A 15,545-nucleotide genomic window follows, 5' to 3' on the forward strand; every position below is an offset into this window, starting at 1 on the left:
AAAGTGGAGTCATCTATGGTAAAGCTCCATGTCACCAAATTGAGACTAAATTGTTTATTTGACCTTCTAAGAAACCAACAAAAATGACAGGTGATTGCCAAATTTTTCAGGCAGACTCGTTTCAGACAGTTTAATAATAAAGCTCCTTCTTGTTTAATCCTTACACAAAATAAGTGACCTAAAGCAAATCGATCAGTTATTATCCTACTGTTCTTTTTCTCCATCCCTGCCTAACAAAGAAAGTAGTTTTGAAATGACCAATTTGTTTTTCATTATTTCTGCTTTTTATCATCCATCTTCTGTCTATAACACAAACTACCTGAACATGTGTCATATTTTGAAGAATGAAATATTGCCAATGCTCGAACTAAAAAGAAGATCAACTGAAGGAGATTTTTAAATTGTTGTAATTTTTGTCTTTTGGCAGGTGTTAATAAATAGTCAAATGGAAGTCACTGGAAATCTTTCTAATCCTTTGGAGGTGTTTATGAAGAAAATACTGAGGACTAGGAAATAGGCACCTGGATTGACTCCTGGGTATGTGTGTAGACAGTGGGCCTTGTTTAATTTGGCGGAGTGGAGCTGAGTATTATTTGAGGTCCTTCAGAGACAGAATGAGGGCACGCATGTGTGCATGTGTATGTGTGTGTGTGTGTGTGTGTGTGTGTGTGTGTGTGTGTGTGGAGAAGAGAGAAGGAAGGAGAAGGGAAAAGGGGAAGAGGCGCACACATAGAGGGAGAAGGAGAGGGAGAGGGAGAGACAGAGACAGAGACAGAGACAGAGACAGAGACAGACAGACAGACAGACAGAGACAGACAGAGACAGACAGAGACAGATAGAGATCCACTGAGGACTGAAGTCCAGCTCACAGAACTCCAGGACAGATTTGCGTCTGGGGACCCAGTGAAGAGGTGATGCGGCTCAAACCCGCAAGCAGTTTGGTGGTGGAATTCCCTCACACCCTGCTCAGTTAGCCTCTCTGACTCTCTCTCCCTTTCTGTTTCTTCCTTCTCCTCCTCCCCTTGTCCCTTTCTCCCTCCTCCTCTTCCTTTTTCTCCTCCTCCTCCTCTTCCTCTTCTCCCTTCTCTCTCTCTCTGAGAATTGACCCCAGGGCCTTTACACTGAGCTGCATCCAAGGCCCTTTTGTATATTGTATTTTGAGACAGTCTCCCCCTAAGTGCTCAGGCTCCCTCAGACTTGCAGCCTTTTCCCCTCGGCTTCCCGCAATGCTGGCATTGCAGGCATGCACGTGGCTTCAGGTTTTGCTCCTAAGACCTTCAATCAATATGAAAAGCTACACCCGTACTGTGGAGGATAATTTGCTTTATTTATAGTTGACTTTAAGTGTTAATCTCATCTAAAACATACCTTTGTAGCAATGTCTGGAATGATGTTTGACCAAATATTTTCATAGCATGGCCTGGCCAAGTTAGCACAAAAATAATTGTCATAAGTGTGTCATCTACCCCAGTAACATTTGCCTATATTTTATTTGTATTGTTCAGAAAGTCTTGTACCTCTTTAAGAATAAATGTTACCTCATAAAATACTATTAGCAATGCAGATGGTGGTATTCTGTAGTAATATAAACAATTTTGTACCTAAAGGATGTATGCAATATGGATAGAAACCAAAGGTTTTCATTTTTTTCCCTGCAGGGTACGAACCAGTTTCATATCTACCCTATCAATCATCTAACACTTTAAAAATTTAAAAAATAAATCAGCATCTTACAGTTTCACTTCTTATGGGTTGAATAAAACTTTTGATTCATGTTCATTTTATATTTTTGAGAGCATTTTGTTTACTTTTGAAAATTATGCTTTGAAAAGGAATAAATATATAGCATGCAATAGAAAAGAATGACAATAATTATTTAACGCGTGGCATTTTGTGTATTAATCATGCTGCAGATGGGAATCAAAGTATATGACCATCTCACTTTCTTCATTGGTCCCTTTGGCGTGGCGACTGGATTTAAAACATGTACAGTAAGTTCTCCAGCTACAGCTTCTGTGGCATCGATTCTGTTCTCTCCCCAGCGTCTCTTGTTACACAGTTTTAGGTCTTCCCTGAGTCCTCTTTCTTCATTTTCCATCCTGCCTCCTCCTCTGGGCTGCACTGTGTAAAGTGCTCCCTCGCTGTCTCAGGTCAGCTGCTCAACCTCTCCATAGAATATTGTTAATTTCAAAGGTACCGCTTGTTTATTTCTAGAAGTTCTATTGACTTGATATTCAGTGTGCCTGTTCTTTTCTCATAGTGTCTTATGATTCTTATTATTTTGTTTATATTACTGAGATTTTAAACACACTTATCTTCTTTCACTGTCATTTTTCTATTATGCAGTGTATTGGCATATTGATCCTGCTGTTCGTTGTGTGTGATCAATCTGGTTTATACTGTATATTCTCTCTCTCTCTCTCTCTCTCTGTCTCTCTGTCTCTCTCTCTCTCTCTCTCTCTCTCTCTGTCTCTCTCTCTCTCTCTCTTGTGTGTGTGCGTGTGTGTTCCAATTTGGATTGCCATTTCGAGTAGAATTTTATCAGAATTTCATTTCTGCAAATCCTGAGTGGCCTGGGCTAAGGTTAGGTCTTTCCAGAGGGGATTTTGCAGTTTCCAAGAATCTCTCCCTGGGAGCAATTATTTTGGTAATTTTTCAGTGTTGGAGTACCAGACCCTGCAAGTAAAGGGCAGGGCCATGGTAACAAATTCTCAAAGGAGACTTCCCTTCTTTTAAACCTGTGCTAATGAGCAGTTGTCTTTGAATCTAATATTTGATGAAAAATGAAATCTATATTAGTTTTCCATTGCTGCTGTGTAAATTTAAAAATGTATGGCTTCAAACAAAACAAATTTGAAGGAAAGAAAGAGAAAGGGAAGGGGAGGGAAAGGGAACTGGAAAGCCAAAGGAAAGGGAGAGAGAGAGGAAAAAAAGATGGTAGGAAGGAGACCCACAGACAAAAAAACAAACATAAATTTATTATTTCAAACGCTATAGGTCAGATGTCCAAAGATGTGTCTCAGTGAGCTAAAACCAAGACATCTAGAGGCCTGGCTGATTCTGGAGGCTCTGGGGGGAAATCCAGAGTCCTCTCTACCCGGGAGACTGTCCACGCTCCTAGACTGACCGCTCTGTCACTGGGGTTAGGGCGAAAGTCTTGTCTCTGGTGAGTCCCAGGGGACCAGGCTCAGCCACCAGGCCCAGAGAACCAGGCAGAAAAAAGGTTGGTAGAGGCAGGAAAGGAGCTTTATTCTCCACATGACCAAGCAGGGATGGACAGTGTGCTAGTGACTTGCGATCTGTCTTCAGAAGTGCTTGTGGCAATCACAGAGTTGTGTAGGGAAAAAGATGAGAGCCAGCAGTCGGGGTCTTCTTGATGTGGCTGTGGTCTGGGGATGATCGCCTCAGGCCGGTGCAGAGCTCTGTTGGCATCAGGAAGCCGCTGTAGCTTGGGGAATGGTTCTGGTTCTTTGTCATAAGATGCTCTGCCGTTGGACATGATCCTGGGATCCACAGTGACTGCAGAGATGACGATGCGAGGGATCAGAAGGGGGCAAAAGATCAAAAGGTAAGTGGAGTCAGAGAAACAAACAGGACTCAGGTCAGGCACTGGGCCCCTTCCTTTAGGGCCCCTTCAAAGCCAACAGTGATGAGTTCATTCTTTCTCACATCGAATTACTCGGACCTCTTTTGCCTTCTTCTTCCACTTTCAAGTGGACCTTTGTGGGGACATCGGTACCACAGGAATAACCCAGGTAACCTCATTATTACCTGGTCAGCTGGTGAGTGACCTTCCTTCTGTCCTCCACCTCATTCCACTCTGCCTTGTGGTAACATGGTCGCGGGTTCTAGAGATTAGGCAATGCGCATCCCTCGGGAGCCGTTATCCTGCTCCCCGTTATCACACACAGCCCTTCGAGGGCAAAAGTGTGGGTAAGGAGCTTAGCTGTAACTTGCAATCTTTTAGTAGTTGCCGGCCTCAAGGTATTAAAACATGACTCCATGCATTACAAAGCCAAAAACTTCATCCTGTCCAGGAAAGCTGATACACTTTTTCATTAAGTTTCTTTTTTTTTTTCTTTTATTGGGAATTTCTTGTTCTTTTTTCACAAGCTCAGCTGTGATTTAAAAGCATACTTATTATGCTTACCTGGAGTTTCTAGGAGTTTGTAGTGTGAACATTTAGACTCATGAAGCTAACAATATGGCCAGAAAAATAAATCTCTGTTGTAAGTATATTTGTCCAAAAAATATAAATAATGGCCTGTTGTAGTCAGGGGTTGTACACAGAAAACAATTCAGATCGGGACATGGAGTTTATAATATTTTTATAATGGTCACCGGGAGTTAACACAAGAAAATGCAGGAAATCTATCTGCAACACCAAAGACATAGATTATTTAGTCAAGAGCCTAAACCCCAAAGCCCAATGTCCCACGTGAGTCCAGATAAAAACCCAGAGCTCAAGACAATGACTCCCATGAGTCCAACTGTATGTCCAGAGCCCACAAGAAGGACTCACGCCAGTCTCTTTTACAGATCCATGCCGGGAAGACCCAAGGGTCAGCGGTGGAAGCCAGAAAGTCTGTGCCAGCAGGATGAAGGAGCTGTGCTGGTGGGATGAGGGTTCTACGCTGGAGCCGAGAAGTCACACTCACAACAAAGACCAGGACTGTCCTGAAAGGCACCACAGCTGTCCTCAGCGACACGGAGGCCCCAAACTCCTCCCACGACAAGCACAGTCAGGTACGTGCCAGGAAGCAGCGTGACGAGTTCATCCTGGAGACCAAGCGGAACATGTCTTCCCCTCCGGAGCCAGGAAGCAATGCTCGATGTGAGGACCAAAGCTTCTCCAGGAGAACCAACAGCTCAGACAGCAACTTGTAGGAGAACCCACAATGTCTCCTTAACGCCTCAACCCTCAGCACCTCCCTTCTTCTCCACCTATTTATCCTGGCAACCCGCCTCGGGTGGAGCATCTTCTCTCAATGCATGCTGATGTAATCCAGCTGGCGTTAAGTTGACCACTAGTTCTCAAACCATAACATGGCCCATATAGCATGTCAGGTCCCTCCAATATCAGTAGAGTGGCTTTTCTCACCATCTGAGTGAAGGCTGCACAACTTGAGGGCCAGATACCACACTCTGTCCTCCTCCATCCCTAAAACTTATGCAGCAGAAGTTGAGCTATGATTTTTTTCCACCAAAATACATTCTGTCCTAAATTAACAAACACTTTCATAGTTAGGGAGCGACTGTACCTTGCAGGACTCTCAAATTCCCTGGATTCAGCAGGAGTTAGGCTGTTTGGAAAGAGCTGGCTTCCAGCTATGGCTGCTGTCCTTTCTCGTTCTTCCACTTCCCTTCCAGTATTGTGAGAGGTCTCATGCCCGTGCAGGTGGACCTGCCCCCGCCTTCCACTGTCAAGGTCAGGCCATCCTTCGACCCACTCGCGGCTGCTTCTCAGATCTGAGTTGTACATACTAATTGCAAGTTGGCATCAGCAGGAGAACTGTGAAAAAAAGTCCCGTATGAGTCCTGGACATGGGCCAAATGCAGAAAATGTTAGGGTTTTAGGTACCTGAATTTAAAGCGGAGAATGTGGGCACAGACAAGCCAGGCCCTCAGACCTGTGGACCTTTCACTGTGGGGCAATGGTTGGCCAGAATGTGTATCTCCTCCTGGCCCTAAGGGTGGTCCTGAAATCAGCTGCCAAATATTTCCACTTCTACTCGTAGTATAAGCTGCAATTGTCCCAGCTGGTTTTCCCTTGGGATATTGTCACAGCTCCCTAACCTGGGATCCTGGTCCACAGATGTCACCTCTGGGCACTGCAACAAAGAACCTGTTTCTAAATCCTGGATCTACTGTTTATCACCTGCAGAACTCTTTTGGAAACTCAATTTGCCCAACAAAGTTGCCTCAAAGTTCCTGACACAGAAATCTTGAATAATATGTTTATTTTTGCTTTAAACTGCTAAGTCATTACATCTTGAAGTAACTTGCTATAAGAAAATAGATACCTAGCACATATCTTACCACCCACTCCTGGTTTTTCTCAAACCTAACAGGTTATAAAAACAATGGTAAAGGTGATTTTAGAAAAATGTTTGAAACATTTTTAACTTTTTCTACTTGTTTTCTTTTATTGGTTCGTCAAAGCCTAAGCACAGGATTTCAACCTGCGATAAGGATTAAAGAAGCAATAAAACCGATCACACAGCACGTGGCGGTCATGTCCCTCCTTTCCTCACGTGGCTTTTCTCATATGAGTGAAGCCTGTGTGACTTGAGGGACCGATACTGAACTGTGTCCTCCACTCCAGATCTAAAGTCATTGCTAGTGTTTGGGCATCCCTGAGAATTCACATGCTGCCAGTATGATCTCCAAAATGACAACAGTAGTGCCTCAAGGTATGACCTTTGAAAGGTGGTTGGGTCATAGGGCTCTGCCCTTAGGAATGGATTAATAAATTAGTGGCATATTTTATTTGTTTAAAGGAGCCCCGGGCTGTTTCTTTGCCTTGCCATGTGATGCCTGTGTTGTTATAATGATCAAAAAAGGTTTCTCTAGTTGCCATGCAGATAACTGCATCATGCTCTTGGACTTCCCAGATCCCAGAGTCACAAGCTGAATAACCTCTGTCCTTGGTGAACTACTCGATACATGATCCTTAGTTTTAGTAACAACAACCAGAACAAAGATACCCATCTTACCAAAGAGTAATATTGTTACAACATTTTACAAGACAATCACCAACAAGCAAGGATCTAAATTCTTCCTGACTTTCCTTTGGTGACACTGAGGAGTAAGCTGGTTTGGTTGATCAAGCCTTCTATTTAATCCTATGAGTGTGAGATTCAACCCATCTGTGGAATCTGCCCAGTGGATTAGATAGTCGTGAGCATAATTGTATTTTACAGCGTAGAGAACATTAATTTGCTGTGTGCCTGTTTTGAGTCATTATTTCTCTCTTACTCAGTGTTGTGTTTTATTCATTATTTTCAATCATTTAATCAGTATGTATTTATGAAGTATCTTCTGTGGACTAATTCCAGCACAAACTAAATAAGACATCAGCCCTACCAATAAGAAACTTAGAGTATAATAGAAAATGAAACAGAATTTATAGTCCGATCTAAAAAAGGGAGATATTTTTAGAAAAATAACTTCTGATTGAAGGCAAAGTAGGGGTGTATGTATGTGTGTGTGAATGTTTATATATATATCTCTCTCTTTATCCTTTAGGTTGGAAGGAGATTTTGCAGTTTTTTAGTATTTGAAGTGCACTACACATACATAAAATTGCACAAATCCTAAGCGTGCAGCTCAGTGGATTTATTTAAATGGAATCCACTTAGTAACCAGCACCTAGATAAAGAATTTCACTAGCACTCAAAAAGACTTCTCAGGAGGAAGGAAATGTATCAAACGTTTTTTCTATTTCAGCTGCCTGTTTACTGTGTACTTTCTTAAGTCATGAGTCACCCGAGACCATTATTAGTCAGCCTTCAGAAATAGTTCCTGAGACAAGCCCCTTCCCCAAGTGGACATCAGTGATGAAAGTGCAGAACCACAGGAAGAATTTCCAGCTGTCAAATTAACAGCCAGAAAGCGTTTTTTTCATCCTTCACAAAAGATGCATCTAACTCATGGAAATCAGAAAGAAAGAAAAATCCATTAGGTTAGCAGGTGAAAGGTTATTTCTCTGATTCAGTTCCTGGGTTTTTCTTAGTTTATAATGAATTCAGCTGTTTTTATTCAAAATCAAGTCATACGCATAAAGCAAACCTAATGCATGCTTTCTCCCAGGAGTAGACAGGAAGGATACACGAACCCGGGGAACACTCTAACCCCGTAATGTTGCATCAAAGCATGATATTAGAAATGAGGCAAGATGGAGCATCTTTTATTTTGTGTTTAGAAAGCACAGGACAGCTGTCTGACCCAAAGGTGAGCCTCCCTGGATACAAACATACGAAGCATTCCCCATCAAAGTCTAGGAGTGCAGAGCCACCCTGCTTAAGTCTCTTTGAGTGCTGGTATCAATTAGTAACTACAAGAAATGCAAAAAGTCACTTTGGGGGTGGAATCTTCCTTTAATCTTTCAGAAAGCCTCATCGCAGTTCAAACAAAATGTGCAAAAGTAAGCACCAGTCTGCAGGAGGCGAAGACCTCAGGTTGGGACCTCGTGAATCAACCTATTTGATGTTTTCCCATAGAATCTGAAAGGGTGAAGCCGGCCTCAGTCACAGCCTTTGCATTGCAGGTTTCATTAGCCTCCATTTCATGACTCTGCTGAAGAACTTGAAATCTTATATGTTCACAAAAGCAAAACTAGCAGCTTTTGGGGGGCAGAAATCAGAGTTTGTTTTTGCAACCATAACATCTATCACAACCCACGGGACATGGTAAATATTTAATAAATATGTGTCACCTGAATGAATGGATGTGTGGAACTTCATCCTGAAAGTGTGAGGCACTATTGAAACATGTCCAGGAGAAGAGTGCCATGGTCAGATTTATCATGAAAGAAGATCCACCTGGACATAGTAAAAAGCATGTCAGAAAGGGACAGAACCGGAAATGGGATGATTGCCTGGGAGACACAAGTAACCCTGAGAATACGATAAATGCTCATCTTACTTAAAGAGGGCACCTATTAAAGTAGGAGCTGATCTGGCGATTGACGGAATGTGGAGAGACAGGGAAAACAGGAGGGTCCTAACTTTGGGATTCTAGTTTGGTCTTCAGATGGGTGACAGGTCAGCTGATTGAGATGCGGGGGACAGAAAGGTGCAGGAGGAAGAACAGATCTAGTGTCAGAAACAATGTTCACTGTAACCCTTTGGACTCAGAGTGCTTGCGAGATGCCTGATTTACACCCAGGAGAGTAGCAATGGTTATTAAAGCCATAGGTTTTGATGTTTTCTTCACAGGAAGGAAGATATTAACACGAAAATACAGAGTGCTAAGGACCGAACCAGCAGGACGGGAGATGTTAGAGGTCAAGCAGAGGACAAGAAGACTGCAAGGCACTAAGCACAACTGCTCCCCATATAACTCTGGTATTCATTCTGGAATACCTGAACCCAGCACCGGCTGCGGTCAGAGACCTGAACGCCTCTGCTTCCAGAGGGAGAGAAGAGTCCAAGTTGTTTTGCATACCAGGAGGAACTGCAGTGTTCAGAGGCCCAGTGTTGGTCATTTTCTCACTGCTGAGAACAATGTCTAACCCCCACAATTTAAAGGAGGACAGGTTTACGGGTCCACTGGTTTAAGGCAGAAGCATCAGGGGGAAGGGTCTGCCCCAGAGGAAAGCCATTATTGTCATGGCAACGAGGTAGCAGAGAGGGAGGAGCTAATTTGATGATGTGCCCTCTGGGTCACAATCCCAGCGAATCACCTCCAACCAGGTCCCACTCCCCAACCAAGTCAGCCATAGTACCCTCATGAACCAGTCACCTAAACACATGAGACTTTGGGGGACATTTCAGATCCAAACCATAACAGTCCTCCAAATCAAGCCTGTTACCCACATTCATTAAATATATGGGTTAAGTGCAGACTCTAAAAGTTGCACTTAACAAAGTTAAACTTTATTTTCTTTATGCAATTTAACTTTGCTTTGGGTGTAAGGTAGGATTATGAAGAAAACTGTCTTTAAAGTTACATGAGTACCCATGTTTATAACAGCACAATTTGTAATAGCTAAATTTTGGAAGCAGCTTATAAGTTTATCGACAGATAAATGGACAGAGAAAATGTGGTATTTACACACAGTACAGTACTACTTTATCATAAAGAGAGGTAAACCAGTCATTTGTAGGAAAATGAGTGTGTCTTGAGACCATAATGTTAACCGGAGTAAATCAGACACAGAAGCTTAAATATCACATGGTTTCCCTTAGAGGAGAAACTCAAAGTACAAATTAGGAGCAAAATAAAAGATAGATAACAGGTGGTGGTGGTGGGAGGCCAGGGGAATATTTTTCAAGTTATTTGCTTTGGGAGACTATGGATTTATGCTATCAGAGATGTTATTGCACAAGGCATTCTTAAAACTATTTTGAATTTGCCTTATGTAATCTATTAACAGGTGATTTCTTACTGTTTTTTTTTTGTAGTTCTGTATTACGTGTACCCTTACACCACTTTGTTTTGTTTTGTGTTTTTCTCTTTTTCCTTTTAAATAAAATTTTTTAAAAAAGTTTGATAAGATCAAAACCCCATGTATTTTAAGAGTAAATTTGAATTTTGAAACAGCCTAGGTTGTCACTGAGAGGGAAGCTTGATGAAAAAGGGAACAGTAATCACTACATTATTAATATTTTACATCCAGTACTTACTGAGGTGACAATATTGGGCATATGATAGGTTAAATATAATGTATTTTTAAAGTTAATTTGACCTGGTCTTTTACTTTTTTAACATGTCTGCTAGAACAATTAAAACTGCTACCTGTGTTCTTCATGTCATGTAACTATTGTGCAGTGCTAGCATATGCAATTATAATTGCATATACAAGAAGTTATTTATGCATAAAGAATACCTGGAAAATATTTTTAATATTTATCAATAAAACTTTGCAAAATTAAACATATTTTTGTTCATAGAACTGAGTATTATGTTCATTGAAGTAATGAGGTCAGTACGTACTAAGATGTAGGACACTTAACTACATAGTCTTAAAAAAAAAACGAGGTACAGAATAGATGCATAGTAAGATAATGTTTGTTTTCAGAGTATATGGAACAGGCTCAGAATACATTCTGCAAAGTTGTACATATATATATATATATATATATATATATATATATATGGATATTCCTGGAAGGATGCATAAGAAATTGTGTTTAGTTATTGTCCTAGAAAAAAAAAAAACTGTAACTCACTATAGAAGGTGAGCAGACTTGTTTTTTAATGTTTTCATTATCCATTTGGGAAAGATATTATTTACAGGGTTTTGTTATTTTTTTTTTAATTCTCAAAATGAATTCCCCAAGGTCAGTTATGACAGGATAATCATTCATGCTTATGTGGGGTGGGTGACATGTATATAAACCATAGTGTCCTACACATAATAAGCACTTGAGAACTATCTAGTCCTTTGCTCACCCCACGTTTTGGCTAAATGTGTCACAGTGGAGTCCCTTCCTGTGTTGCAGGGATACCCTAAGTGTTGCGATTATGCTACGACTCTAAAGATGTCAAGTGTAAACAGGATGGGCTTTCAGTGATCTGGTGACATGCCCTTGAAGTTACTTATTTACCCGGATAAATCCCAAAAATTACTTATTTATTTGCGTATTTCTTTTATCAGAATAAAAGGCAGCTTGTATAATGTATACCTTCCTAGTCAATATAGTATCTCAGGCTGTCTGCAAATTTTATTACTATATTAAAGACTAAAGTAAACTTTCCCAGTTATTACAAATTTTGCACTGAAATCTTCACTCTCCTGTCAGCCCGGCAGCTAAAGCACTCTCTTTTTATTTCTGTATCAGAAACTCTGTGTGCCTCCCTAACCTCTTTGTCTACTTCAATCACCTCTTCTCACTTTATGAAGTTTGTTGATTGATTGCTTCTCACGGGGTATGTCTGGCTTCCGAGCCCTTTGTCTAAATTTAAAACAGTAGAGCCATCCTTCTGAAAACTCGCAGTGCTCAATCAATTTCATTTGCTCATAAAATATCTTTTGTTTTTGAAACAAAGGTCTCTTGCTTCTAATTCCTTAGCTCCATTCCCATTGCTTCTGACTTAGTCCAGCCTCTCTTCATCTTGCCTGGAATATGTCAATTAGCTCTTAACCAGTCCGCACGTTTTCAGACTCCCCACTGGGGTTGCATTTTCCACTTTATTGGTAAATTCTAAAAGCATATTCTAAAAAGAAGAAACACATAAAAAAACAGATTCATGCATATATTCCTTCATTCATCAGACATTCATTAAATATGTCTTTTGTGTCAGGCATCACGCTCAGACATGGGGATGCAAAGATTTATTTTTCATAAACACTATAAAAAGGGACTATGTTTCTGGAGTTTAAAGTCCAGTACAGGAGGTCAAGGAGTGGACACATGACCTACAGTCCATGGCAGCAGGCCTCTGATGCTGTGGCCACACGCAGCAGGGAGGGAAGGTTCTCAGATTCTTGCTGCTCCGTCCACCTGGGCAGAGCCAGGTGTGAGATGTAAGTAGAGGCAGCGGGAAAGGCAAGGCTGGACAGTGTGGTGGTGGTGTGGGGTGCTAAGTGTGTCCTGCACGAGGAGGCGGTTAAAAGCCTAGCAGCCCTGCAGAAGGATTTGGACTTCACTCTGAAGGTGCGGGTTTTAAGAAAACTGGTCACGTGCCATGTGTCCGATGCACAGCTTATGAAGAGGAATCTAGAGGAAGTTTTCATCCTGAAGCCTGGCAAGAGAGTTAGGATGACACTGTTTCAAGTGGAGAATGATCCAAATGAGGTAAGAATGGTGGTGGGGGGAGGGGGCAGACGGCTGGGGAGGTAAATGGCAGTAAGATTAATGAGGTTGCTGGGTCGTCCACATGGATGTTTGTGAGAAGGAAAGGAAACATTCAGAACTGATCTGCAATCCATCTGATTTGCACCTAGAGATGCTACGAGGACCTACGGATGCTGTGAGTGGCCACAAGTGGGCTGTTTTGGCCCAGAGGAAATGAAGGCAGCTGGGTGTCTGGGCCAGCACTCAAGTGAGAGATGAGCACAGGAGACATCTACTGTTTATTCATTTGCTCCTTCATCAAGTGGGTAGTGAGTAGCCACTGCCTGGCACACACTAGTCAAAGCACTGGGAATGTCATGGAAAATAAACAGGACACACTACCTGTTCTCAGGGCACTTTCATTCGACTGGAGAAACCAAAGGAACCAAAGAACAATGGAGTTCCTGTGAAATACCAGGAGATACGTGTTCTGAAGATAGAAAGCAGGGTACTGAGAGAGAGAGAAAGGGAGAGTGGGGTGGAGTGTGGGAGGTATTTTAGACACAGTAGTCCATGCGAAAGCATCTTCCCAGAGGTGATCCCTGAGCGCAAACCTGAATGACATGCCAGGGGAAGCCGCAGGAAATGTCCAAGGGGGAGTGTGCGAGGAAAAGCCAGGCAGAGCAGCGTGCTCCCTAAGTGGTGCTTGATGGAAGCTTTTGGAAAGACCAGCTGAGAAGAGGAAATAGATGCAGATGTTTGCCCAATGTGATCCCAAAACCTTCACAGTAGACTCTTTTATTCATATTTTCACTTTCTACTATTTCAGCTACCTATGATCATCTGTGACCTAAAAATATATGGAAAAATTCTGGAAATGACCATTTACTAAGTTATACATTATTCTGGGTAGCATGAGCATAAATCATCCCATTGCCCAGCGTATCCACATTGTATATGCTACTCACTTGTGAGTTACTGAGTAGCTTCTTGGTTACCAAATTGAATATTGCAACATTGTACTACAATGTATTTTACTTGATGATGGACCCAGAGCCCAAGAGTACTGATACTGTCAGTTTGAATATACTGAAGAGAAACTATCCTCAAAGTTCTATCTTTAAGTATCATCTCCCATCATCAGACAAAGGGTGTGTGAAATACAATATTTTGAGAGAGATCACAGTCACATAGCTAAATAATGTTGTTATAATTGTTCTATTTTATTATTACTCTTAGTTGCCTCTTATAGTGCTTAATTTATAATCCAAACTTTGCCATAGGTATGTATCTATAGGAAAAACACAAGATACACAGGAATTTGACACTAATTGTGGTTTCCAACACCCACTGGGGTCTTGGAATGTATCCCTGCAGACTGAGTCTATGTCATGTTGCCTCCTTTTGAAATCATCCTAGGTCCTCAGGCAGTAGTGATTCCTTCCTCCACCCCAACTCCTCAGCATTTGACCAACATCATAACACTTTGTGCACTAGCATTTGTTATTGTGGTGTGATGTGAACTTTTTCAAGACAGGAAAAAGTTCCTTTTGGAGATCCAGCGCCCACTGTAGTTTACCAGCAGTGAAAGACTGGTTATTCTTTAGGACCTTCACGTGTCGTTCTGGAGTTTTCTTTCACCAGCATCCTGGGTGATTACCTCACCTGTCACAGGTTGCATGCCTCTTTCTCTCTTTTGGCTTCCTCTTTTGCTTAGATGAATTACCTCCCCCGGGAGACTCCCAATATGATGCGAAGTAATGTTGAGACTTCACACCTTTCAGATGATTTTCTTCCTGACCCTTGAGTGATATGATGGCCAGATAATTCTAAGGCGTAATCATTCTTGTTTGGAGACATAGGAGCATTGTTTCATTGCTTTGTAAATTTCAGTGTTACTGTTAATAACATGAGAACCATTTTTCTTGAAACTTGTTTATTAGCATCTTCTCTACACTTTATTTTTGAAAATGTTTAAAATCTTTTCTTTCAAGCCAATGGTCTAAAATATGACAATGATGTACTTTGGTGATTCTTTTTAAGAACTGAATTTGTCATTCTTTTATAAGTCCTAATTTGTCATTCTTTTATGTCCTAATAATCAGGAACTCTTAGTCTGAGAATATTTTCTGGTGCTGTGGATGATCAAATCCAGGGCCTTGGCCGGGGATTTAGCTCAGCAGTGTATCTGCTTGGAAAGTGCAAAGTTTGAGTTTGATCCCTGGTACAAAAAAAAAAAAAAAAAAAAAAAAAATCTAGGGCCTTGCATACATCAGGCAAGCATTTTATATTGCATTACAGCTCACAGCCATCTGAGACTTTTATAAAAATGTAAAATGTACTGCTACATAATATACAAAGAGCTGCATCATTTAAAATATACCCTTCTACAAATTTTGGCAGATGTATTGAAAATTCCATAACAATAACATTGACATTGCTACCAATTGTTTCTTTGTCTCCTTTGTGGTCCATTCCTCCCTCCACCAAGGAAGTGATTCCTTGCTTTCAGTCACTATGGGTTATTCTGTGTCAAATCTAGATTGGTATGAGCTATGGGTTCTCTAGCTTTATCATCTATTAAAAAATGTTTTGGTTAGGATATTCACATTCCACTAGGAAGTTTTGAAGTAGCTTGTCATGTTGCACTAGCCACAAATACACGCAAACACACACACACACACACACACACACACACACACACCCCTTCTGGAATTTGAGGAAAATTAAATTGAATATACAGATTAATCTGGAAGAGATGGACATTGTAAGAGTATTGAATCTTCAAGGATACGTGGGTATGAAATAGCTCTTCATTTATTTGGTCTTTAAATTCTCTTATTCATGTTTTATTTATTTATTCAGTTAATTAGTTAGTTAGTGCTAATGGAAGTCAAACCCATGACCTCATGATTGCCAGGCAACCACTGTGCCACTGAGCTGTATCCCCAGCCCTTACTCATGCTTTATAGTTTTCAAATGCACTGATTTTATCAAAGTTATATGTAAATATTTTATGATTTTGAATGCTGTTGGAAACGGAGGCATACTTTTTAATTTCACTTTTTCCATTCTTCATTGCTAGTATATAGAAATACTGTT

At 41.1% G+C, this 15,545-nt stretch overlaps 1 long non-coding RNA gene across 1 annotated transcript; it reads left to right on the plus strand.

Annotated features, from left to right (window-relative positions):
* The first annotated feature begins 234 nt into the window (after positions 1-234).
* On the plus strand, positions 235-10,593 carry LOC106028971 (uncharacterized). The gene is made up of 4 exons (XR_001202595.3): positions 235-537; positions 1,914-4,746; positions 6,163-6,413; positions 8,940-10,593. It is a non-coding gene; the product is annotated as an uncharacterized LOC106028971 (long non-coding RNA).
* The last annotated feature ends 4,952 nt before the right edge of the window (positions 10,594-15,545 follow it).

This window comes from Cavia porcellus, unplaced genomic scaffold, assembly GCF_034190915.1.
Source record: "Cavia porcellus strain 051 isolate PalLab524CR breed Dunkin Hartley unplaced genomic scaffold, mCavPor4.1 scaffold_8, whole genome shotgun sequence".
Lineage (NCBI taxonomy): Eukaryota > Metazoa > Chordata > Mammalia > Rodentia > Caviidae > Cavia > Cavia porcellus.